The following is a 27,204-nucleotide window of genomic DNA, read 5'->3' on the forward strand; positions in this document are numbered from 1 at the left end:
ACTAATACATGTACCTTTCTTTTTATTCCAACAGGGTGCACTGTTGATTAATATTTTAATGCAATAAAAAATAAAGCAGTTGGGGCACACTGGAACAGGCTGCACAGTAAAATAATTTTATTAACTTAAAACACAAGCGCTTTCACCCTGCCACAATGCTGAACTTGTGTTTTAAGATAATAAAATTATTTTACTGTGCAGCCTTTTCCAGTGTGCCCTAACTACTTTATTTTTTATTCATTTTACGTTTTGCAGTTATTTCCATTTTTAATATTTTAACACAAGCAAACCTCACAAATACGTTTTCAGCACAAACATCTGTACAAATCAGTTTGCTATACAAATGACATATAATTTACAAAATTCCACCTAGCTGTCCTGGCACAAGTCATACATCCACTGCTCTACTTCTCCTGGCATGGCTGGCAGTACCTCCTATCATCACACCTCTCCCCCCTTTGAAGCCTCAATCTAGTTTTCAAGTGGCCCTTGAGAAATGTGGCTTAAGAGAAATAAGCCAATCTGGAAATATGTTACCCTATTCCCTGTCTTGAGAGCCCATATGTGTTGGCATTGCTGATACCACTGCGGTGTTGTACTGTCATATCATATGCCTGCACTCCTAAGCTCCACTTTAACTTGGCATTTTGCTGGGTGGCTCTATGTAGCCATGTTAAAGGATTGTGGTCTGTAACTACACTGAATTTCCTTCATACAGATAAGGCAGAAGTTTCTGCAGTGCCCATACTATGGCTAGACATTCCTTTTCTACAGCTGCATAACATTCCTCCTTGGGGTTTAGACATTCCTTTTCTACAGCTGCATAACATTCCTCCTTGGGGTTGGAGTCTATAGCTGATATATGCCATTGAGTGCTGTTCTCCCTCTGAGGAAACCTGGCTAAGTACAGCCCCCACCCCTTAGCTAAAGCATCCACCTGCACAAATAATCCTTTGCTGTTATTTGGACTGGCTAACACAGGAGGTCCTCCCAAAGCTCCTTTAAGCTTCTAGGATGCCTGGGCACATGCTGGTGTCTGCACTACCTTTTCTGGCCTGTTTTTCCTTGTCAGGTCTGTGAGGGTAGCAACTATTGTACTATAATTAGGAACAAACTTTATATAGTACCCCTCTGCCCCTAAGAATGCCCTCACATGCTTTTTGGTAACCGATGCAGGCCATGCCTGAATGGCTTCCACTTTAATAGCTTCTGGTCTGATCTTACAACTTCCCATTCTGTGTCCCACTTAGGAGACCTTTGCTATACCTACCTGACACTTACCGGACTTTAATGGTCAACCCTGCCCTCTGCAGTTTACCCAGCACCTCCCTGACATGCTGAAGGTGCTCTTGCCAAGAATGGCTGTAGATGGCAATATCATCCAGGTAAGTAAGGGCACAATTTCCTGCTCTTGCTAGGAAATGATCTACCAGCCTCTGAAAAGTTGCGGTGGCATTTTTAATCCCAAAGGGCATCTTTGAGAACTCGTACAAGTTGAATGGAGTCATAAAGTCTGACTACTCTTTCTAGCATTGGGAGTCGAGGGCACCTGCCAGTAGCCCTTGATCAGGTCAATATTGCTCAGTACTTTGCCCCATCCAGCTTCTCTAAGGCTTCATCTGTAATAGGCATGGGGTAAGCATCTCACTCTGTGTGACTATTTAGTTTCCTATAGTCCACACAGAACCTGGTGCTGCTATTCTTCTTTGGTACCAGCACCACTGGGGAAGGACCATGGACTGCTGGACTCCTGGAGTACTCCCAGTTCCAACATCTCCTGTATTTCCTCCCTTATAGTCTGTCTGATTTGCTCAGTGGCCTGCTTGATAGATCTTTGGGGCCCTGTGTCCACATGGTGCTGCACCAGGTGGGTGAACCCTGGTTTCCCAGTGAACATGTCCCCAAACTCCTCTAACACTATTTGGATTACTCGAACCTAGGTAGTGGATAGTCACTGGGACATTAGTACCCCTTCCATAGAGGTGTCAGTCTGAACCTCACTGAGGAGATCACTCACCAGATCCTCCTCAGACTTCTCCTGCTGTCCACTACAAATACTCAGCACAAGGGCATCCCTATCATGGTAAGGCTTCATCATGTTAACATGGTACAATTTGTGCCCTTGCCTCCTGCCTAGCAGTTCTATCATGTGCTTAACATCACTGACCTTCCTTACCACTTTAAAGAATCTGTCTCAAGATGCCTGCAGCTTATTGTGTCTGACAATGAGCACCATCACCTGCTGTTCCACAGCATACTCTGGCTCAAGCATTCCTGTCATACCAGTCCTTTTTCTGCTGATAGGCTCCTGCCTTGTTCTCCTAGGCCAAGCCAATGAGCTCCCTAAGCCTTGAACTGAGGTTTAGGACATGTGCTACACCTGACTCCTTGTGGGATTTACACTCACACTCCCACCCATCACAAATCAAATCTAAATGTCCCCTCACCCTCTACTCATCCAGCAACTCAAAAGGTGGAAAAATCTGAGGATTCTTCACCCTCTACTCATCCAGCAACTCAAAGGGTGGAAAATCTGAGGATTCTTCACCCTCTACTCATCCAGCAACTCAAAGGGTGGAAAATCTGAGGATTCTTCACCCTCTACTCATCCAGCAACTCAAAGGGTGGAAAATCTGAGGATTCTTCACCCTCTACTCATCCAGCAACTCAAAGGGTGGAAAATCTGAGGATTCTTCACCCTCTACTCATCCAGCAACTCAAAGGGTGGAAAATCTGAGGATTCTTCACCCTCTACTCATCCAGCAACTCAAAAGGTGGAAAATCTGAGGATTCTTCACCCTCTACTCATCCAGCAACTCAAAGGGTGGAAAATCTGAGGATTCTTCACCCTCTACTCATACAGCAACTCAAAGGGTGGAAAACCTGAGGATTCTTCACCCTCTACTCATACAGCAACTCAAAGGGTGGAAAACCTGAGGATTCTTCACCCTCTACTCATACAGCAACTCAAAGGGTGGAAAACCTGAGGATTCTTCACCCTCTACTCATACAGCAACTCAAAGGGTGGAAAACCTGAGGATTCTTCACCCTCTACTCATCCAGCAACACAAAGGGTGGAAAACCTGAGGATTCTTCACCCTCTACTCGTACAGCAACTCAAAGGGTGGAAAATCTGAGGATTCTTGGAGTACCTCTGTGCAAGCAAATGCATGATGTATGACATCAGTTTGACTTTATGGTGGACAGGTACTCTTTGTACCACACTGGTCAGTTCTGAGCTCTGTCCTGTTTGGCTTAAATGTCTGTAAAATAAATGTCAGTATGCCAGAAATTTGGTTTATCAAGTTTACTGAAGTCTGCAAGCTGGTAACTGTTATCTGCACAAAAGTGGGCTTCCACACATGTTCTCAAGCTAAATGCAGAAAAGTGCAGCGTTCAGTAAAACTGCTTCTACCTCATATGCTAAAATGTTGCCTGTCTTCAGACCAATAGTCATAAGATCCCTAGTTACGTATTTGCACAACTCTCTCTCTCTTTCCAAATACCATGTTTTTCCAATACTCAAGAAACTTCTAAGTGCCTCTCTTAATTTCAAAGGTAATGTCTTCGAGATCCAAAGAGGCCATCACTCCACTGTAATTTTACCTTAACAGACCCATCATTGAATACGATTCCTTTTTTGATCTGTACAAATCCAAGTATATTGTTCAACTGGAAAGGCCCTCAAGATAACCTGCCAAGAAAAGTAAAGACCTTAAATCTTTTTAGTATCCAAACCGATTAGCATGGCTCTCCATATATTCAGTAATGAACCAACTGCTCCAGTATTACTGCTCTCACTTTTTGGTCATGAAATACCATACATATTTGGCCATCTAGTGTTTGTTTTTTTGTTTTTATAAAACCAGTTCTGCAAACCCTGTACTATGGACCTAAATTTATACAAACAAAATAACAAGACACCTTGGAGTGATAGGTTCCCGACTATAACTACTTCCAGCCTATGGAATAAATCACCACTATAGGCCAAGGAAAATGCTGCTTCAGCTATCTTTAAGGATAATCATGATGACTGTATGTGCCAGTACAAATTGATAGTAGTGTCATCATATGCAGAGTCGCTCCATTTAGGATGCAAGTATTAAGTGGTGAAAAAGGTCAAACAAAGTTTTGTGTGTTTCTACTGATAATTCTACCTGGTTAGGCATTTTATGGCCACTGTGATCACTTGACTACTATTCTTTAATCATATATTTGTAAACAACACCAGCATCATTATCTCATTCAGTTACTAAAGTACAATTAGTATGACTGTTGTATTCGTTTCACAATGTTCATGAATATATTTCCTCAACATAATCAGATTCCTTGCTTGTATTTCCCTGCATTGACTAAACGTCATCTTGGATACTCATCAGAATATCCAGCAGAATATGAAGAAAACTTACTCCTAGATCCTTGCAGACATACTATCCTTTGTGCGCGTATAGGTTCATAGTTTGATACTAGCCTAAGTGCCACCAGGGGTCTTTACAAGCCTAGCTGTGCAACGCAACATAGTTTTGTCCCAGAGTTCCTTGGATGCCTATATGGTGGGGTATGTTACTAAGGAGATCTCTCTCTCACTCTGCACAATGAGTATCCCCCCACCATAATAGAACAATCAGGACTGAGCTATTCTAATCATATATCCTAAATATAAGTTAAGCATGGCACTTTATTGCCAGAACACAGCTTTTTTGCTAGATGTTTTTTTCCTTGCATTTGTCCCATAATACTTGATTAATAATCTTTTACAAACTGTCCTCCCATTACTTGTATCTTACCTCTAGATGCAAATTCCATCCTATGGATTTATACTGTATACTCTGTAGAAAAATCACTGCAGTAGTCTTCATATTTGAACTTGATGACTAATACCGTTAGTTAGCTCTCTATACAAAACTGAATATTTAATGTTGTTATTTAAAAATCTTTTCTAATGCTGCATCAATTGATATATGTAGCTTTATTTGCTTACCTTTACAAAGCTTCCAGTCCATCACTTTTGTATTACCTTTAGAGTTTACCTTTTTCTTATCACCTAAATGTATGGCTCTGTGCAATCCTTTTGTCAAGCCAAAATTTTACTTGTCTATTTTATCCTCCTGTTAAATGCTTACTTGCCATTAAACTTTACCTGTAGTGTTCAGTAAAGTGAATCAAATGTATTAGAAGCATGGTCTTTAAATACACAACAGTTCTCTCTCCCATTAGATTTTCTTGGATTATTTAGATGTTCAGAGTCTAAGCTTATTAAGGTTGTTAAAGTAAAAATATTGAGAAAAAAAACATATAATTGACTTTGCTACATTTTATCCCTCTCCGTATGGTAATGTTAGTGGACATTTACTCTGAATATATTTAAATAGGCAGAGCTAGCCACCTGGCAGTGTACACCTTGGCTCTAGATGATTGTCATCATTGATGTGACACCCCTACCCCATGTGAAAAATAGGAAAGGGGTTTGAGGATGGATGGCTGGATTTATCAGAACTGCATATTTTGGCCATTGAGAAGGATTGAATATACAAATTATATGGTTTTGCTGTACGTTTGGAGGAGAGAGTATAGTTCAACATTATTGTTTAGTAATATTGTTGGTATTTCACCATCTTCTAATTATAAAACAAGATTTACATGGTCATGATAAAGTTTGTCATATACTTCAGCATACTTCAAAATGAAATATAGGCACTTGTAAAAACTATTATTGCTAATGGTTTTAAATACATATATCATTACGTGCATATGAAAACTTTTTACAAAAGTAACATAACACCTTGTACAAAGAGTTGGGCAATACTCAACAGAGTTGCAAAAATGATTATCAGAAAATTTGAAAATAATTGCATACCTATTAACTCCTATTTAGCTGTAAAGTTTGTTTAGAGGGTCAAACTTTCAAAAACCTTATTAAAATATAACCCTGTTACATCCTGGCTCACATTTTTATTTCAAAGTTCCTACAAACATCTTGCCACAGGGACTGTAACAGTGTGCATATATCTCATCTAGAGTAAAATGTTATCAATCCTTCACCTCCTCTATTTCTCCCCAAGCATCAATATCTGCCAGCCTGATATTCTCTTTGCCGTTTTCATTCCACTTGCAATTTGACAGGTATCATAGGTCATATTTATTTTTCTAACTGCTTTATCTGACTTCCCCAGACCTGTCCCTATGTCCACTGGATGAGGTTCTGTTGGGTCAAATAAAATTGTTGATGTTGCAGTCCTATTTATTGTTTTTCATATCCAATCAATACAAGAGCAGTTTCTAAGTGTGGGCTGGCAAGGATTTATTTTTCCACATATTTCCTTTTTTGTGCAATTATGGAGAATCCTGCAAAATGTGCTTACACTTTATTTCACAGGGTTAAATTCCCAACCAGGCATGCTCAGCAAACTTAATTCCTTAATGAGTTGTAACACAATGAGTCTTAGTGGAAGAGCTTCATTCTGGCTGTGAAAAGTTAGCAGTTTAGCATCCCAAAACACCTTAAGCAAGAATTAATTTAAACATTACTTTTTTATTAGTGCTCTTGTTACTTCTACAAAATACAAGTGATATTATAATGTGGAGTAATCATGCTCTGCAAATTCAGATCTCCCAACAGCAAATAGTTTTCTGCTGGTTGCTACCATTTTGACCAGTGCTTGTTCTTTTTCATAACATGTTAAAATTCTGTCAATAATAGTCTTAGATTTCCCCATATCTGATATCCATTATTAGCAAAGGCAAACATTTCACATTTGCTGACCCCAAGGACTCTTGCAAACACCGTCCATTCCGCCATCTTATTTTTCATATATTCCAGCATGTCAGTTTTTACTCACCTCATCAAAGACCCAAAACAGTTTTCCCCATTTAATTTAAGTGCTGTTATGGCTCTGAATGTTCCAGTTGTCTTACAATCTCAACTGCCTTTCTTGCATCTTTCACCCTTCAGTTCAACAGGCATGATGGCTGCCCACTGATTGTACAAATACTCTTCTTCATCCATTGGAATTACTTCCATATGTCAGGCTCTCTAGCTTTATCTGTATGGCCTCCAGACTGTGACTTCTGCAATATTTAATCCTGGTACTTTCTGGTTTCTCTAGTGGTCCGATATGAAGCACCATGATCTCATTTAGGCCCGTTACCAACAAATTCTTAAAATACTCCACTATCCGTTAGTTTTAGTGCCAACCATGAGGTTGATGTCCTCCATTGCTGGTTTACCAAAAACTGCATAAAAACACTACTTTTAACTAATTACCAGTTGTATCTTTTAGTTAATGCATTTCTGGGAGGCGGTCACACTTGGCAAGCACCATGCATATGACCATTCTTAAGATTAATTTTGAGGATAAAATTCACATTTGCATCACTAAGCTAACATTCAGGTCATGCCTCTCAGTTGGCCATAGTCTTTGTATAGTTTTCTTGATTTTTGCCTCATTTTTCCTTGATCATAATTTTTTTAATTTTCCTGTAAATCAGAGAAATTTAGTTAGTCAATAGTGACCGACATTGGACCGTCATGCTGCATTATTCTCTGGTAAATGCACGGTGAAGTTCAACCTGTTGTTCTATTAACTTTTTAAGTGAATTGGAGAAATATTTAAAATTTGTCTCTGATTTTAGACGTTTGTTCCCTCATTAATTTTGTCTTTCTCCAGAATTCTCGTTGAGAGCTATGCTACAGTTGCATGACCATATAAAGCAATACTGGCCTATACTGTTCTCACTGAAATAGATATATGTGACTTATATGTGACATTTTCTAGTTGCCTTATTTGTAGTGAATATTTCAGTAAAGTAAATATGCAAGGCATATATGACAATTTACAGTAGTGTTACTACCTTATTACTTTAAACTGCTATATTAGTGTTGATTATGTTTGGTAGGTGACAGTATCATTTCAAAATTTTTTATGTAGGTCACGGTTCAGAGTTTTGGAAATCACCACAGCATATCCCCGGCTAATTTTGAAATGTCTTATCTGTCTAGTGCAATGCACCCTTGATCCTCAAATACTGGATTGTGCCCATATTACGTTGAATTGTATTATCTTACGTTCCTACATGTACAGTATTTACAAGACCTTTGTTATATGTGCCCTGTACCTCATAATAAGGTATTCCATAGAATATTTCATGTTCTCGGACTGAAAGATGCTTTTGCTGCCTCAAGTGCTTCCTTGTATATTGAATATTCTACAGCACTAACAACAAATGTATCCATGCATGTAGGTTGTTTCCGTTTACCAAGGAGTCCTTGACGATACCTTTTTTGGTTCACCATTTATTGAAAATTTAATTTAAAATATGGTCATTTAAAAACCTATAAAATAGGGGGGGGATCTCAAAATTTTATATATATATAAAGCTACTCTTGCACGGACAGCATCATGGTGTGCAAATTACCTCATTTGCTGGTGAAAGCTATGCAAATGAGGTAAATTTGTGATCCAGGAAACACTAACCTGTCCGTGGAAGATTAGTGTTATCTGCAGAAATGTACTCCGTTGGTAACTGAGTACCATTCTGAAAATAGCTAAATGGAGCTATGACAGCTCCAAATAAAGGGTGCATACAGTTGAGGAAGCATGCCAGTGGCCAAATATAAGGCCATTGGCATTTATAAATGTTTAAAAATATAAAAATCTAACTTTTTTCCTCTATCTCCGATGCTTAAGCATAGTGCAGCACCGCACAAAGGTGCGGCGCTTATAAAAACAAGAAAATTAAAAAAAAAAAAAAAAAAAAAATAGGCATTTTCACTAAAAAGCTTATGCCATGCAGGTGAATGGCAGGCTGAAGACAACATGGCCACTGAGTAGTGGTTGCTAAGGAGGGAGGAAGCTCCGTGTCAGAGATGTAACCATGCATTAGTAGGCAATCCTATGCAAATGAGGATAAGGATAGTGAATCTCAATTTTCCCCAGCATGTGAGCCATATCCCAAGATTGTAAGAGTAGGAGTAGGTGAGTAGTAGAGTAGAATATTGGTGACTACATGAGGGGGTGTGTCAGACAGGCTGTAAGCTAATTGGAGCACAGTGTCTTATGTTTGCTTTGAGTTGCTCAGGATTGCGAGAGGCGTGCCTACAGTTGTCCTGTTTGAAAACCTCAAACCAAAGGTGCACAATGTTAAAAGATAGGAAACTCCTTGCAAACATACACACAGCGTGTGCGAGCATTTGCGTGGTGCTTCCCCCCCGGGCAGAAATAGAAAGGCAAAAGGAAGGAAAATAAGTAGTAGGAAGTTAACCAAGGAGAACTTGCAGAGCTGCCAGGTGAAAAATATCAGAATCAGCCAATTACAGAGGCAGCCGACTAGCCCAACCCAGCACTTTAAACTCTGCAAACAGCATTCCCCCTGTTTTTTCCCAAGACCTCTGCAACACTGCAGTATACAAAGAGGGAAAGCTTAAGTCAGACAAATGTTAGGGGCTGCTCTTGCTATCATAAACCAACATGTGCAAGGTGCTGAGGGTGGTGGTGATGTGAATGCTGCTGAGCAACCCACAGTGAGGAGACGGAGAAGAGTGTACAGACCCAGGGTAACCTACCAGGGGCTACATGAGCTGAGATAGTGGAACGCTATAGGGTGGACAGAGACCTCCTACATCAAATTGTTGAGCTGTGCCGGCCACGCCTCACACACAGAACCAACAGAGGGGAACCCATCCCAGTGGTTACCAAGGTATGAATTGGCATAAGAATACTAGCTACAGGTACCTTCCAAAGACTAACTGGTGATATGATGGGGATTTCACAGGCATCAGCGTCCAGGGTACTCCTCCAGTTCTTGGATGCCATGTCAGCACATGTTGGTGACCACGTATATTTCCCCAATTCCTGTGAGGCATTGGCTAGCAATATGCATCTTTTCCACCAAATAGCAGAATACCCTGAGGTAGTGGGTGCAATAGACTGCACGCACATATGCATCAAAGCACCACCAGGTGAGTGGGGTAGGGTCTACATAACCTGCAAGGGCTTCCCCTCCATCAACTGCCAGGTCATGTGCGATGCCCAGGGCATAATAACGAATGTGTGTGCTGGCTGCCCTGGAAGCTATCACTATTCCCACATCTAGCATCTGATGCAGCTGTCCCAGAGATTTGCCAATGGTGACATCCCTGATGGTCACCTAGTGGGGGATGCTCGATGCGCACTGGAGCCGTGGCTGATGACACCCATCAGAAATGCACACACACCTGAACAAGAACTCCATAATGAGGCACACGCACAAACAAACATAATTCAGCATGTTTGGGATGCTCAGGTCACGGTTCCGGTGCCTTGACACATCTGGTGGAGCCTTGCAGTACTCACGAACTACATGTACCCAAATTGTTATGGTATGTGCCATGCTACACAATATGATCCTGCGGAAACAGCTGCAGGAGGAACAGCATGGGGAAGGGCCAAACAGCCCCCCACCATTGCCAAGGCCTGCACAGGCACAGCGTGACTCAGAGGAGGAACAATCTGAGCCTGCCCCAGTAGGCCGAAGGAGGCATGCCCAGTATGCCCTGGCCTTGGCAAAGAGGCAACCCATAGCACATACACTGACTCAGTAGGAACCCTGGAAATGACACCTCTCTCTGACTTGCACATACAGTAAAAGGGATGCCTAACTTGACACTACCTGTTTTCAAAACATGTATAGGAAGTGTACTATGTGCATCTGACATAGGCAGCCCTGCAGCACCACCTGAGGCATGAGTGCCCTATTTTAAGCAATATAAAGCACTGCTAAGCATATTTTACCAGTATTGAGCATATTTAAAACCAATTGTGCGTAGCTGCGCACCGCGCTAACCAGCACATTGGGCAAAATCGGGTAAACATGCTCACACCTGCTATACTGTTCCTTAACCAGTCAGGCCTGCCCAGCAGGAAAATAAAAAGCAGTGACTGGGCTCGAACTCAGGATACTGTGCACTATAGTCACAGTACTGAACCACTAAGCCATGACAGCATTTCACTTGCACAGACACAACTTAAGGCACTCACACATACCAGTTGGGGGGGGGGGTCACATACATAACAGTCACAGCCAGCAGGACAATTGTAGACAACACAAAGAAATGCTGTGTCATGCCCACTGAAGAGGCATATGAGTAACCTCCCCCCAGGCCTATGCAGACAGATAACAGCAGGCCAGGCACTATGATGTGGGTTGGGTAGGCTATGAAGTCACAAACTAATATGTGTGTAATTGGAAGCTAAGGTCTGTAGTACAGTGGTATGCCTCATGCCAGTATGATAGGCAACAGTACAGACTGAAATGGAGTACCTGGCATAGCAGTGCAGGCCTAGCAAATGTGTATAAGTGTCTGGTGTACCCCTCATCCTATGTACACCCACAGTAACAATCAGGTGTGCCCCCCTAGGTAGAAATGTACAAATAGCTGTCCCCCCTGTATGTAGAAATGTTAAGTCTATGCAAATTGACTCATGGAAGCCCTGCAGGCACAGCGTGCTTCCTGTTGATGTACAACACAAAGGTGAGCCCTGAAGTAAAAAACAACTTGAATTTTCACACACATATATAGTGTATATATATGCCCATAGTGGGCATGCTCACACTTGGCAAATGTCAGTCAACAACATACTGAAAGGTCATACTGAGCATGCCTTAGGCCATGTCTGAGTACAGCAGTGGGCCACACATATCTGGCAGTTGCAATTCTTACTCCAGACACATGTCACTATTCACCAATCCTGCCTTGCACACACAATGATATGAAAACAGACAATATATTGGACCCCTGTCATAATCAAACTATGTAATACAAGTACTTAAGTTGTTCAAAGAAAGTGAAAAGCCAAAGATCAATAAATCTCCGATCAGTATCATCAAGAAACAATGAGCACTCCTAACATTATCCAAGCCATCTTCTGGCAAAAACATTGCCAAAGAGTCCATAGAGAACCATGTAGCTTTCTTTAGGTATGTCATAAATATCAATGTAAACTCGTATATGTTTTGAGTCAATGCAAAGTGTAAATGAATACATATACATGACTGACATTGCCAACAGCTTGTCAGACAGGTTAATACATATTTACCCCCTCTCACTGACAAAAGAGCCCATTACCATACCTGGAGATTGTGAAAAGTCAGAAATCACATATACAATGGTTAAACAGCTCTATCCAAACCTAAAAACATGGTGTCTATGGGATGACATGGTGTCCCTGGCTGCGTCATATGTGAACTCCAAAACAAACAGACCCTGCACCTGAACAGTCTGTTGAGACTCACCCTCTGTACAGGATATGAAACTTTTGAATGGGTTACAGCAAAGTTTGGCACACTTCACAAGTGTTGGTGCACATCAGACCATGGGAACTATTGTCTTATAAGCCTAATAAGCCTGATCTGCAAGACCATGGAGTCCATCATTATGGAACTCATAGACAGAGCTATTGGGAGCCTACAAACACACAACCCTACCCATTTTGGTTTGGTCAGGGCCAATCATGGTCCCTAAACCTGCTAGACAGTTTTCAAGGCAGTCACCCAGGACATACATCAATGAAATGAGCTCCACGCGACCTACATAGACCTTGAAAAGCCCTTTTCCAACGTCCCACCCACATGTCGTATCCACAAAATCAACAACCTGTGCATAAAAACATATGTCATCTGATGGATTGCCAATTGGGGCACAGATCCCACAAGGTAAGAATTGTGGTCTCCCTGTTGGACTGTAAGCTGGTGGTAACTGTTGTCCCCCATGGCTCAGTCCTGGGACCCTTCCTGTCTAGTGTATACTTTTCAGAAATACAGTCAAACACACAAGGGCTATGGTTAGCAAAGTTTGTGGATGACTGCAAAAAAGTTGTCATAATCATCGATTGGGACAACAGAGACATCCTTAAAAAGGGTCTCAGTCAGACAGATGTGGTGCCAAAATTATGGCCTCGAGCTACAGTTATACAAGTACCACATAGGTGCCAACACCCTAAATATGGAGGTAATAATAAGGGATCTATGGACACATGTGGATAGTCATCTCTACTTCCAGAAACACATTCACAAAGTGGTTAGAAAATTATGCTGTGTGTCCCCACAAATTGCCAAGGTCTTTGCATGTAGGTCAAAGGAGGTTCCCTTTACTCATCAGTCATCAGACCCATCAGACAGTATCACGGTACACTTGAGATGAATCTGACTAGGCACCTTCAGCAGCTGAAAAGGCCACTGAAGTACCTCAACAAGAGGATTACTGGCCTCAAATAGTTGCCCCATGCAACAAAACTGAAGTTAACTCAATCTGTACTCTGTTGCATACTGCCTACTCAGGCAATCTCTGCCCAACAGACAAGGTCCATGTCCAATGCAGAACTGATGTAAATGCTCTATCTGAAGTAAACCCAAGCTCACTGTGCCACATGCTCTAGGGATATCATCATCACAACAATAAATAGAACATGTTGGAGGGATACATTACTAACTCACAGACTTCCCTTGCTTTGGAACAGGCTCCCAACCTACATTAAGCTGAGTCCCTCACTGACACTCTTCCAGAGGAGCATTGATGAGTGTATGTGAAACTGAACTGTCACACCATGGATCACTTCATTAGCTCTATTACACAGAGCCCTAGAGAACTAACCCCATGTGTGATGATAGCTGCACACACTGGCCATACTATAATATATGCCTTCAGGCAGATAGCCTATTACATACCTATGTACCTATATATATGTAGGGGGAACACAGCATAATAAGCTAAAGATGGATGGGCAGAGATGTGTGCAAGGGTGACCATGACAGGGAGCCCATCCAGGACTGTCCCACCCAGCACACATCCCAATGGCACAAAAGACATGAGGTGCACATCTCACCCACTGTACATAATAGCCACCAGTATCTGTAAGCATTGCAGTGTATGTGGTGCATGTGCCTGCTGTACAACATGACTGTACAATGAAGTAAACATCTACCATCTGTAGACCTGTACCTGTCACATAGGTTCATAGGTATGTAGTAGACTATCTTCATGAAGGCATATATTAGCCTAGGCAAGTTGGGCAGCTTTCAGAACCCAATTGGGTAGTCTCCTAAGCCCTAGTTCTAATAATTAGTACCCTAAGCCCCTTTCTAATGGGACTGTTGATGTGATGCCTACCGTGAATTGTCTGTTTCCCATCCACTTATCAAGGTTCCTATTGAAGAGGCCAGCGAGGGGCTCTGTCTGATGTACATTGGGACTCTGTTCCACAGTAAGGCAAGTATCTGGGATGGTACTCTATCCCACCAGCATGTTGTATTCTTTGTTGTGATGAGGTTCATATCCCCGGAGTGTGTAGTGCGACTCAGTTTTGTTATCTGTAGATGGAGCATGTTCAACAGTTGTGTTGGACATGGCTCTGTATGTTGGGCAGTGTGTGCCTCTGAGTAGGTGGTACGCAATGGAGAACAGATTTAATTTGATCAGTTGTGTTGCATAACACAACTGAGGCCAGTAATCCTCTTGGTGAGGCACCTCTGTGGTCTCTTCAGCTGCTGGATATGCTTAGTCGAGTACATCTAAAATGGTGCATTGTACTCCATGATGGGTCTGATGACTTAAGAGTAGAGGACCACCACTACCTCTTTTGATCCTGATGCAAACCCTTTGTTGATTAGGTGGGCCACATAGGATTTCCTAATCACATGGTTGTCAAAAGAAAGATGACTATCTACATGTGTCCTCAGATCCCTTATTACCTTGTCAGTTTTTAGGGGGTAACACCTATGTGGTAGTTTGTGGGTACTTTGTTTTCCCCAAAGGGGATTACTATGCATTCTTTCACATTGAGCTTGAGGCCATGATTCTGACACCACACATCTGTCTGAGTCGCTTCTGGAGAATATTTGTGTCATCCGGGGAATCTATTATGGCAAACACTTTACAGTTATAAAATAGCAAAGCTTTCAGGCAAACACCCTTTTTCAATATTAATACAAACATAAGTAAAAGCAATTCGCTTTAAATAAGAAAATTAAATATGTTACTACTTATAACAACAAAACTCATTTAGTGAAACATATTATTGAAAAAAAACTGGATTGTGTTGATGGCGTCCCCTGAGATAAGGAATTTATTGGATAGTAAACCTTATTTTTCTTATAGAAATATGAAAACTTTGAAAAGTAAACTGTTACAAGGATTTTAACCATGGCTCTAATATACATAGTTCGATCCGCCATGGTACATTTAGGTGTATGAATTGCGCATGTTGTGTAGATATCGTTGATAATCCTAATTATTCTTATATTCACCCAATTACTAGAAATAATTATACATTTAAGTTAACAACTAATTGTGGTAGTATTAATGTTGTCTATTTGGCAACTTGTGTTGCATGTCCCTCATTCTATGTGGGGAAAACTACACGGAAATTAAAGGAGCATATTATTGAGCACAATCTGAAGTCAGAAGGGGTAATGAGAAGAATGCCTTATATAAACACATCAAATCCCAGGATGTAGAACATAAATTTAAATTTAGGGTTATTGATGTGGTTATTCCATCCCTTAGAGTTGGAGACATCAACAATTTGTTGGAGATTAAAGAATATGAATGGATTTTAAGGCTTGCAGCTGACCGCTCACCTGGTTTGAATACTGTTGCTAGTTTGAAACCTATTTTAGTGAAGCTACAACGTACTAAATTGTGTAGTTAAATAAATGCAATGAGTGTTTGTTTATAAATTTGTTCATAATTTTATTACAAAATTGTGCTATATTGTTATATTCAAGATATGATTTTATATGGCTCACATGATTTTGGCTGCGATCATGTGATCTTTTGGCTCTTATTTAAAGCAAATTGCTTTTACTTATGTTTGTATTAGTATTGAAAAAGGGTGTTTGCCCGAAAGCTTTGCTATTTTATAAAATAATTTTTCTCAATGTTTGGTGTGTGTTTTCTACAGTTCCTGTTCTTGTATTCCAGCATTTTGTGGTCTGGTTAAACACTTTACAGTTCCCAGCAAAATTAGTCAACCACAGCCCTCCTGTGTTGGCATGTACTTTTGAGAAGTCTATACCAAACAGGAGGGACCCCAGTTGTTACCGGTGTAGAGTCTGACATGTAGCCAGCAACTCTTAATTTGTAGGATCTATCTGTGAGCCAGTTTGCAATCCATCTTGTGATGTATGGAGTCATGCCCAGGTTGGTGAGTTCATCTATAATACCTGATTGGGGAATGGTGTCAAAGGCCTTAGCGAGGTATAGGTAGGCTGTGTGGAGCTCCTTTCAATCATCTGTAGGTTGGGTAACTGTCTCAAAGAAATCCACCCAGTTCAAGAGGCGTGATCTGCATTTGACAAAGCCAAACTGGGTGTGCTCAACAGTGTGAAGGTTCCCAATGTCTTTATTGTTGACTTCCATTATGATTGGCTCCATTGCCTTGCAGGTCAGACTTGTCAGGCTCATAGAGCGTGAATGCCAAGTGTCTTTTGTGGCCCCACCCCTGTGGAGTGGGAAGAATGTTGCTGTGCAACATTCTATTGGTACATATCCTGTAGAGAGGATGTAGAGAGAGGTGTAGGTATCCTTGATGAATATGGATATATCTCCACCCTATGTGCTATGATCCACGTTCTGATGCTGGAAGGTATGGAATGAGTAGTATCCTGGTAGTGCTGGTGTGCTCTCTGGAGCCTCGAACTAGGTTTCTGTTACTGCACAGATATCAATATTCTCCATACTGAGAAGTGCCTCGAATGTGTGCATTTGGAGGCTGAGACTTCTGGGAAGGAGTAGCATTTAGCTCACTTTGTGGTTATTTGTGTTGGTTACGGAGTTTGGTTTGTCCTGAGTGACCGGTGTTCCACACCTCCTGAAGTCAACGCCTCATTGGTATGATCCGACCATAAGCTAATTACCCTACATATCCATATTCTGCCCCCACTCCCATTAAGGAAACCATGTTAAAACATTTCTCCAAAGCCAACTTCATCCTTCTTAAGACAGAAGTGGTGAACTTCATGACACTCGTGCAGATGGACAATACAGTTATGACTACTGAATCCTACCCATTTGCCCTTTATAAGCACTTACATGAGTGCATGGATCGTGCTATCCCAAACAGAACCAAGATACTATCCTCCAAGAAAAGGAAGCCAATCTGGTGGTCCACTGCCATAAATAAACTGTACGACAGAAGGAAGAAACTGTTGCAAAAGAGGATAAAATCCCATGAGTGGAAGAGCTCCCCGGTCAGCCTCAGTAAGAAGCTGTGATTACTGATAAAACCCTCCAAAGCTGGTTATGAAAACAAAATCGCCATTGATTCTAAAGACAACCCCAAAGCATTCTATAGCTATGTCAAGAATCTCAATGGCAACACTCAGATCTGCTCTGAGTTACAGCACAATGGCACTAAATATACAGACCCAACTGATATTGCTAACATCCTGGCAGATAGGTTCAGTGCTAATTTTACCCCCCTCTCACCCATGAAAGAGCCCATCTCTGTACCGGAAGAATACAAAGTTCCTGTCATCATGGCTGCACAGGTAAAAACCACACTCTCCAAAGCCAGGAACAAAGCATCCATGGGACCAGACAACATCCCAGGCTGCGTTCTACACGAACTACAAAATGAACTGGCACCACACCTAAGTACCATATTCAATCATAGCCTCACCTCAGGCTTTGTGCCTGCTGAATGGTGCACAGCGGCAGTTATCCCACTACACAAGGGGGGAGCCACCATGGACCCCAGGAACTAGCGCCCCATTAAGCCTGATGAGCCTGGTCTGCAAGGCCATGGAATGGATCATCATGGAACTTCTAAACAAAGACATTGGTAATCTCCAAACTCTGGTCCCCAACCAGTTCAGGTTTGTAAAAGGCAGATCATGTCTCCTAAACCTGATAGACTTCCAGTCACCAAAGCCGTAGACAAGGGGAAGGTGGTTAGACTTCTTTGAAGCAGTCACCAAAGCCGTAGACAAGGGGAAGGTGTTTCACACAGCCTATCTAGATCTTGTCAAGGCTTTTGACACCATCCCCCACTCTGGAATTATAGATAAACTCACTAAACTTAGGTATAAATCCCTATGTCACAAGATGGGTTGCCAACTGGCTCACTGACAGAACCCACACTGTGAAAGTAGCAGACTCCAAATCCGACTTCAGACCAGTGACAAGTGGAGTACCACAGGGTTCAGTCCTGTGTCCTGTCCTGTTTGGTATCTACTTCCCTGAAGTACAGGCTAACACAGAAGGTCTTTGGCTAATGAAGTTCGCAGATGACTGCAAACTAGGAGCCATAATCGAAACTCCTAACGATGTGGACATCCTATAAAGGGGCCTGACTGAGACAGATGCCTGGTGTCAAAGCCATGGCCTCAAGCTCATTGCCAAAAAGTGCATTGTCATCCCCTTTGGTAAAAACTCTGTACCCATGAACTGCAACATAGGTGGTAGTATACTTAACATCGAAAGTGTGATGAGACCTTGGGACACAGGTGGACAGTAGTCTCTCCTTTGATGATCACATTACCACAATAGTCAGGAAATCCTTCTACATGGCACACCTCATCACAAAAGGTTTCTCATGCAGAAAAAAAGGTCATCGTTCCCTTCTACTCATCACTCATTAGATCCATTATAGAGTACCCCCCCTTTGGTATGTACCTCATGACATCTACAACTGGAAAGGTCACAGAAATACCTCACAAAGAGGATTACCAGCCTCAAACACATGCCCTATGCAGACCATCTCAAAAAACTCAAGTTGTATACAAAGCTATGTCAAACTCAGAGCTGTTGGACATGCTCCACTTAAAGAAATCCCATTCCCTCTGAGCTACATGCTCTAGGGACCTAAACCTTGTCACCACAATAAACAGAACATGCCAGAGGGATAGATTGCTGTCCCAGAGACTTCCCCATACTCCAGAATAAACTACCTATCTATATCAAACAAAGCTCTTCATTAGCACTCTTCAAGAAAAATTTTGATGATTGGATGGGAAATAGGAAATTCACCCTGGGGATCACTTCTGTGTCTCTACTCGACAGTGGCACAGGAAAATAAATTTCTTGGGTGGCAAAAGCCAGCGTACCTTTTTGGCTGGGCTTGTATAGGCCCCAGGGCCGATAGCCTAGTACCTACTTATGAACCTTTGAGCCTTGCCTAAAAAGGTAATATGGGGACAGCAAGAGCCTTGGCCAGTATTCAGAAGCACAGGGGCAACAGGTGCAAATAATCTGTAGCGAAGCAACGAGGCTCGTCTATCATGTCATCACAGGCAGACAGAGACTAGATCCCCTTTGAATGACACCAGAAGCTCAGTCAATTGTTGAAGTTAATAGTCTTTCTGTTATATTGCAGTATCATGTAGGTGAAGGTAAGGTGCTACTCAAGGTCAGGGTCATGCCAGCCTGGGCTACATGATCCTAGAGCTACTATATATCTCTTGTCATGTTATCCTGGGAGGTATGTCTCCGATCATTCACACTGACATGTACTAAGAACACGTCATATATGTACCTGTTCTGGAGTGATGTAAGTGCTTGTGTTATGTGGCGGATCATAGCACCTGACAGACAACTGACAGTAAACTTCCCCTTGTCCAGCCAAGTGAGGGGAACATCTGTGTGCCTGACTATGAAGTCACCTAATACTACTGTGTTGGGTATGTTGCTTTGCCTTAGGGCCTGTTGAGGCACACCGCTTTGGTGTATTATGTGTTTTCTGGCATGTGCTTAGAGGTGCATGTTGCTTGCTTGTCTGCTTAGGAGGACACACTCACTTTTTCAGATTAATATTTGTATTCTCCGAGTATGGTAATGTGTATTTATATGTGTGTTTTGCTGATGCTTGTATTGTAGGTCTATGTGAAACTGTTGGTGTTGTGGTTGTATGACCCTACATATGGGACAACCATCTTTCTGAACTTCTCCCTACCACTATAGGGGTCCCTCAGGGCTCCAACTTAGGTCCTCTTCTATTTTCCATCTTTATTAATGACCTGTATCTTGCCACCCCTCTAACTACTTGTATTCAGTATGCTGATGACACCACCATTATTTGCTCTGCCACAAACCAAGCTGACCTCCACTCCCTTGCCCAAAAAACTTTTACCACTATTGAGAAATGGTTCTCCAATCACTGTCTCCTCCTTAACCCTAAGAAAACCAAACTTCTCCTCTTTTCACCCACACAGCTGTCTCCCTCTATTAACTTCACACTTACTTATAACAATGGCACCCTTATCTCTCCAGACCAAACAACCAAACTTTTGGGTATTACTATTGACAACCTACTAAAATTTGACTTTCATATTAACTCTATCATAAAAGCAACTAATAAAAAATTAGGTTCTCTCTACAGAATCAAATCTTTCTTAACTCCTGATGCAAGAACTACCATAGCTAGAACCCACTTAATCTCTACCCTATTATACGCTTCCCCATATACACTAATCTTTCAAAATATAATCTCAATAATCTTACATCATCATACAACAACATTGCCAGATTTGCCACTGCCTCTCAATATAAAACTCATCATTGCCTGAATCTCCTAAAACTAGGGTGGCTGGAGTTACCCCACCTAATTCAATACTATCAGCTTACAATTGCCCACAAAGCCCTTCATCACCCTGAGAATACACCAATGCTCTCCACCCTTATAAAACCCTATAACAACCTAAAAAACCTACGCTCTTCTAATAAAATACTGATTCAAACTTCTCTATCAAAGAACACCGTAGGTGACTCCATATTTTCCAACTCAGTTGGTAAAATTTGGAATCAACTTCCTCACGACCTCACAGCCCTAACTTCAATTCCACTATTTAAAACAAAACTGAAACACTTTCTAACCAACCACTGGCTATGCTCTTGCAATAACCCTAGCTGATCTTTTTACCTCCTCCCTTCTCCTGCCCCCTCTCCTCTTTCTCCCAACTCTATTACTTCACACTTTCCATTTCTGTTGGGTAACTGTCTCTCCCTACTAAAAATAGACTTTACTCAAATTTCTATTGTTAAACTTTTAAATAATGTAATTAATTCTGTTACATATTATGTTTACCTGAACTTGCGTAACTGCTATGTCTCTGTCTGATCAGCTTTTACTGAACACCCTGTAATTGTGGTTCAAACACCTTGTTTATTATTGTACATTCTTGTATTTTATACCTGTCATGTAGTAGGTAGCGGAGCTTTTCTCCCCGGGCCTCCACTGAAAATGGACATGTATCCAGTTGGACTAGCCCGGTAAACAAATGTAAAATAAAAAAAAATAAATACTCCTCTTGACTGTATTGTCCAGTATTGGGTTGACAGAGCTTAGCCATTGGTTTGACCCTCTGTGTGCCAGCATGTGGTGCATCAACCCATATATGATATGGTCATGGCCTATGCCTACAAACACTCACAATACACCTAGTATGATGACCCTGCTGAGGTTAGCAAATGTGAAAAAACCTTTGGGCAAACTGTCAGCAAGTAATATCTGTATTGCACCCTGTAACTCAATATTGTTTGCTGAAGTGTAAAGACATAGTTTGGATTAAGAACCCAGCATTTGCCAACTGTGTGTGTGTGTGTGTGTGTGTGTGTGTGTGTGTGTCTGTCTCTCAACCTTTTTGGAGACTACTCACACCCATTAAAAGTGGTATACACATCTTTGTCAAGTCTGATGATGTCACCATCCTACAAATATACCTGTGGAAAGGAGAAATCCCAGTAATGTGTATAGCGCATCATGTAAATGCGTACTGCTGTAGTGTCATAATGTAGTTAGGTGGGGGTTTGAATCCTGCACTTGCCAGCTGTGTGTGTGTCTCTCTCTCTCTCTCCCTGGGGAGAAGCAACCTTTTTGAAGAATACTCACACCCCTTAAAAGTGGTATACTCATCTTTGTCAAGTCTGATGATGTCACCATCCTACAAATATACCTGTGGAAAGGTGAAATCCCAGTAATGTGTATAGCACGTCATGTAAATGCATACTGCTGTAGTATCATAATGTACTTAGGAAGGAGTTTGATTCTCACACTTGCTGACTGTGTGTGTTTGTGTTCCAGGTGTGTGTGTGTGTGACACCGTTGGTCAATGTGGAGTGGGTTTTAATTTTTCTAGTGTATGACATATCACAATGACAACAGTATGTGCATTACACATGTAAGGTAGCTGTGGGGCAAAGCCATATGCATACATGTGACCTCAATTATTTCATAGGTGGGTACTCTGTTTTCTCCATGAACGCATCTGTTATCTTTGCCAGAGCATGCTGGCGCTTTCCAGACCTTAGGTCACTTCTGTATGCTCGTGACAAGCTTAGCCACTGCAATGATCCCTGGGCTACATCTTCTGTTTCACATCCACTCATCACGATTTCTACTGAAGAGTGTGAGTAAGGGTTTATGCTTGAGGTATATTTGAGTCCTGTTCCAAAGCAAGCAAAGTCTGGCAAAGATGACTACTCATTATAGGTGTGCAACAACCTCTGTGGATTTGCATGCACACCCTTTATTGCTTATGTACTCCAGAGAGGGATTTCCAAAACCCTTTGGTAATGCGATTATCACAGGAGAGATGACTAAACACATGGCTCTATGTATACATTAGTACCTGTTCCACTTTTTGGGGGCTACTACCTATGTTGTACTCTGGGGATACTTTGTTTTCTAAAAGTGGATAACTATGCTTTCTTTGGCTTATAGCTTTACAGCATGAGTTTGACGCCAGGTATCTGTCTCTCTGATACCCTTTTGGAGGATGTGTGTGTTATCTGGAGAATAAAGTATAGCCCACAGTATGCATTTTCATCAGACATGGGCCTATTGTGTTTGCCTGTACCTAAGAAAGCTATATGCCAAACAGGAGTGGTCCCAGGACTAAGTGCAGGTGAATACTACTTGTTACTGGCATAGAATTGTACATGGAGGCTGCAAATGTTACTGTGTGTCCTACATCTGTGCGTCAGTTGTCAATCCATCATCAAACAATCATTTATGGTCAGTCTATTGAGGTTATGTACAATACCAGAATGTGGAATGAGTATGAATTGCTGGTGAGCTATAGCTTGGCTGTGTGGACCTCCCCTCCCTCACTTATACCTATAGTCTTGTTAACTGGCTTGAAGTCTACTAGGTGTAGGAGCCATGATCTGGCCTTTAGAGAACCTAAGTGGGTATGGTGCAGTGTTTGCAGGTTCATAATGTCTCTGTTAATGAGTTCCATAATGCTGTGCTCCATAGCCTTCCCGATAACATTTGTCTGGCTTATAGGGTGAGAGTTTCCAGGATCTGTTGTAGTTCGACCCTTAATCAATTTATGTTAACATCTGCACTGGATGTGACGAGGGTGGACAGGTTTAGGAATAAGTATATTAGAGGGTCAGTCCAGGTTTGAAGGTTAGTAGACCAAGCCATATAGGCAGGATTAAGTTGGTTTGTACATGTGCTGAGGAGGGATGCAGAGTATATTGTGAAATAGATGCTAAGGATGAAGCTGCCAGGTAACAGGAAAAAGAGGAATGCCTAAGATGAGGTTTATGGCTGTGGTGAGAGAGGACATGTAGGTGGATGGTGTGACAGCGCAAGATGCAGACGGCAGGAAGAAATGGAAATGGATCTACTTTGATGACCCCTAATGGGAGCATCCAAAAGGAGAAGACTACGTTGTAGCTCAGCCCTTGTGGACTGTGAACACCATTACCGTGCATCATTCCACAAGTATGTAACTTGTATAGAGGCTGCATCTGGACAAAGTGTTAAGGTGAGTGGTGAATTCATATGTCAGCTCATGTATGATACAGCCACGGATACTGTCCAGTACCATTGCCACTGTGGTTTGGACTTTGGTAAAGAGATGTTTTAACTACAGTGTCTGTGAATCTTCAGGTTTTACATTCTTCAGGTCTGGAAATATGGCCCTTGTGTAATGACAGGGTGGTGAAATTTGCATTCAAACTGTCTGACAAGAAATTGGTAATGTCAGTCAGATAAGTGTACGTTGTGACCATTTACATTAACTGTGACCCAATCTGAGATTTCCCCTGTAGATTAAACACAACAATAAAGAAAGCTTTAGTGTTGTCTTTGGAATCCTTGCCATTTTGTATTTTGAAGCTTGCCTTGTGTGTTTATTGAGGGATTGTATTTTCCCAGTGATACTGAACAGAGAGGTTATCCCCTCTTGGTATGCAACTCTTTTTTGGTACAACTTCACACCTTCTATTATATATTTAGTTTATGGCAGGGGTCCATGAGACTAATGCACTTTTACTGTATAAGTGAGAATTTCTTGTGTTTGTGATAGCATGGTCCATGCAACCCTGTAGGTGAACAGTGTGCATTACTAAAGAATTATGCAACTGGGACAGTGTTAACCTTAGTAATGAAAACCAATGACAGCAACAACAGCATCACCCACAGCACAGTGTCAACCAGTGTCATACATACACATGCATACTCAAGTTCCAAAATGTGTGTAGTACAATGGATACTGGCCACCAATAGAAACTATGGAGTGTTAACACTGGCCAAGACAGGGCATGTCACCCTGCTCATGTGTCCAATATGCATGTACATGCAGACAGTGCACCTCCACCATGTTCACAAATGGACACCTGCAAACATGTGTTGCACACACCCCACACTTACTGTCCACTGTATAACTCATGCTGACACTACACACATCAGCCAAGTGGCACATGGGCAAGCAAAACACAATTGGAATAAACACTGGTGAAAATAATACAACATTGCTAATTACAGCTTTAATGCATCATGCCTGCTCAGCTACACTTTCAAGGATATCATTGCACTTTACTGCTGACAACATGCTACACATCCAACCATTGCTATGCTTTGTCACCCTGTGCATCAGCACCATGTTAGCCTGTTCCTGCATCAATGTTACAGATGACAGGAGGTGGCACAGGTTTCATCATATGCACAGGTTGTGTTGTTGGTTTGCCAGAGGCCTACACTGAACCATACAATTGGTGTGTGTGTGTGTGTGTGTGTGTGTGTGTGTGAGGGCTATGAGTACTGTTATGGGCCAGTGTTGATGTAATGTGTGCGGGTATGTGTTTGCCCTAGGTTTCTGGTTTATGTGTGTGTGTGTCTGCATGTACACAGTTCCACCATGTGGCTGCCATATACAGGGATTTGAGACTGTTACAGACTGTACCTGGCAGGCTTTACAGATCGTCTCTGGCCACGGATATGGAACCTGTGCCTGGCAGGGGCGCTACAGACAGTATGCGGTACTAATCCAGATTGGGTACTATCCGAAGAGGTTAACATATGTTCACTGGATCCAAGTCCCTGCTGGGATTGGCCAGAGCCATGTGCACGTGGTCTGCTAGGATGGTCTATGGACAGCCCCCCCAACATTGCTGGGGCTGGTACTAGCACTACGGGAGCAGCTGTGACTTGCTGGATATCCACGGTGACCTCCAGCTGCTGATGTTGCTGGCATACGTCCATCTCAACTGTCCCACACTGTCCTGACACATGGACATGACATTGTGGAGGACATCCAATGTCTGACCCCAACATCTATCAGTGACCTCAGTGTAGTTACGTATGGTACCTGCTAGGTCACTGATACGGTCATTTACAGAGGTGTAATGAGCCCTCTGTGCCCCTAGCCCCTGTCTGGTGTACCACTCTATTCGTGTCTGTGCTTCCATGACAGCCTGGAACATGAGTGTGGTAGAAAGAGGTGTAGCACATCTGCCAGGTGCATGATGACCAGCAGTGCTCTGATGAGAACCCCTGGGCATCTGCTTATGTGGTACCATTCCAGACATCTGGCTATGGTTGCTGTGTCCTGATACATATGCCATAGATACCACACTGTCCTGGCCAGTGCTAACTGTACACTGTCCCTCAGCTAAGGGCAATGGTGATGATGGATGTACAGGCAGTATGACTATGTGCATGGATGCGGTGGAGACTTGTGTGCTGTCAATTGGTGGCCCAACAACAGACCCTGACAAACCTGCCTGTGCCTCAACACACCTATTCTCATCATCACTGTCTGTCTCAGTGACATCAAGTTCCCTGCTGTACTGAACCAGCCCCGCCTCGGCACCTGTGAGAGGAAAACAGGAAACACACTTTAAGACCTGAACATGACTTCAGACCACATGCACACATGCATGCATGTGCACATGCACACACACAAAACTACACTCCTCCCTAAAGCACACACACAACACCAGCAATCACAGAACATACACAATAGCAGGTGATGGTGGGGTACAGTATCACAAGCAAAACAGTCATATCACACATGTTAGCATGCAGGACATGTGTTGCTCAGCAGCATGCAGTGCAAGTGTAGTCAGTCCTTGTTACTAACGGTATACATGGCTTTGATGCATGTGTTTTGTTGTTAGGTGATGGCCCTACCCTGGAACACAATGCATACATGGACACAACATTGCTGTGCAGGTATTCATAACCCTGTAATGTACTATGCACCATAACTCACAGGTGTACATACCATTGCTGAATGTGTATCTGTGTGTCAGATAGGCATCCAATGCTGATTACAGTCTCTGTGTCTTTAGCAAATAATTATGGACACATTTTTAGCACGTGCATGATGAGTATTCACACATCATCATCAGTGGTGTATGGATATTTGATGGAATACCATTTGGCCACATACCCAATTACGGTACTTAAGGTGAGTGTAGATCATATTGTGGACATGGCAGTCTCATCCATTACATGGCATGCTAAAACCAACTGCATATTTAAACACTACATATACCAAATATGTGTCATATGACCTAGTCACTCAATAGCATCACAAGACATATATGTGTCAGTTGTGCAAATGGTGATTGGTATGCATACTGTTTAGAGGTGCATATGTGTGCACACACAACATTAAGGTGTATAGCAATGAAAGCTATGTGTAGTACTGTGATTACAATAACTGGATGGGGTATAGTACCATATGCCATCATCATGAAGCATCAGGTGGTCACTCAAGGCTACAAATGTTTCACAAACCAGCACTAATCATGCTGTGCCAGAACTGTACTACCATGGCTAAATTCACCATTTCACAACCAGTTCATACGTGAGTTTGTAAGGAGGCCAGTAAGGAGCATTCCCTGACAATGTGTAGTGTGTTGCAGACTGTTTAAATGCCCCATGATAGGCCTCTACCCCTCAGGTATATTATGTGTAATGTGTGGATGAGATT

General features: G+C 42.1%; 1 long non-coding RNA gene across 1 annotated transcript in view; it reads left to right on the forward strand.

Annotated features, from left to right (window-relative positions):
* Positions 1 to 27,204, forward strand: part of LOC122790370 — a 717,669-nt gene that overhangs the window by 98,572 nt on the left and 591,893 nt on the right. The gene's annotated exons all lie outside the window — the stretch shown is intronic.

Source organism: Protopterus annectens, chromosome 16.part0 (assembly GCF_019279795.1).
Source record: "Protopterus annectens isolate FY-2018-M chromosome 16.part0, PAN1.0, whole genome shotgun sequence".
In the NCBI taxonomy this organism is placed as follows: domain Eukaryota; kingdom Metazoa; phylum Chordata; order Ceratodontiformes; family Protopteridae; genus Protopterus; species Protopterus annectens.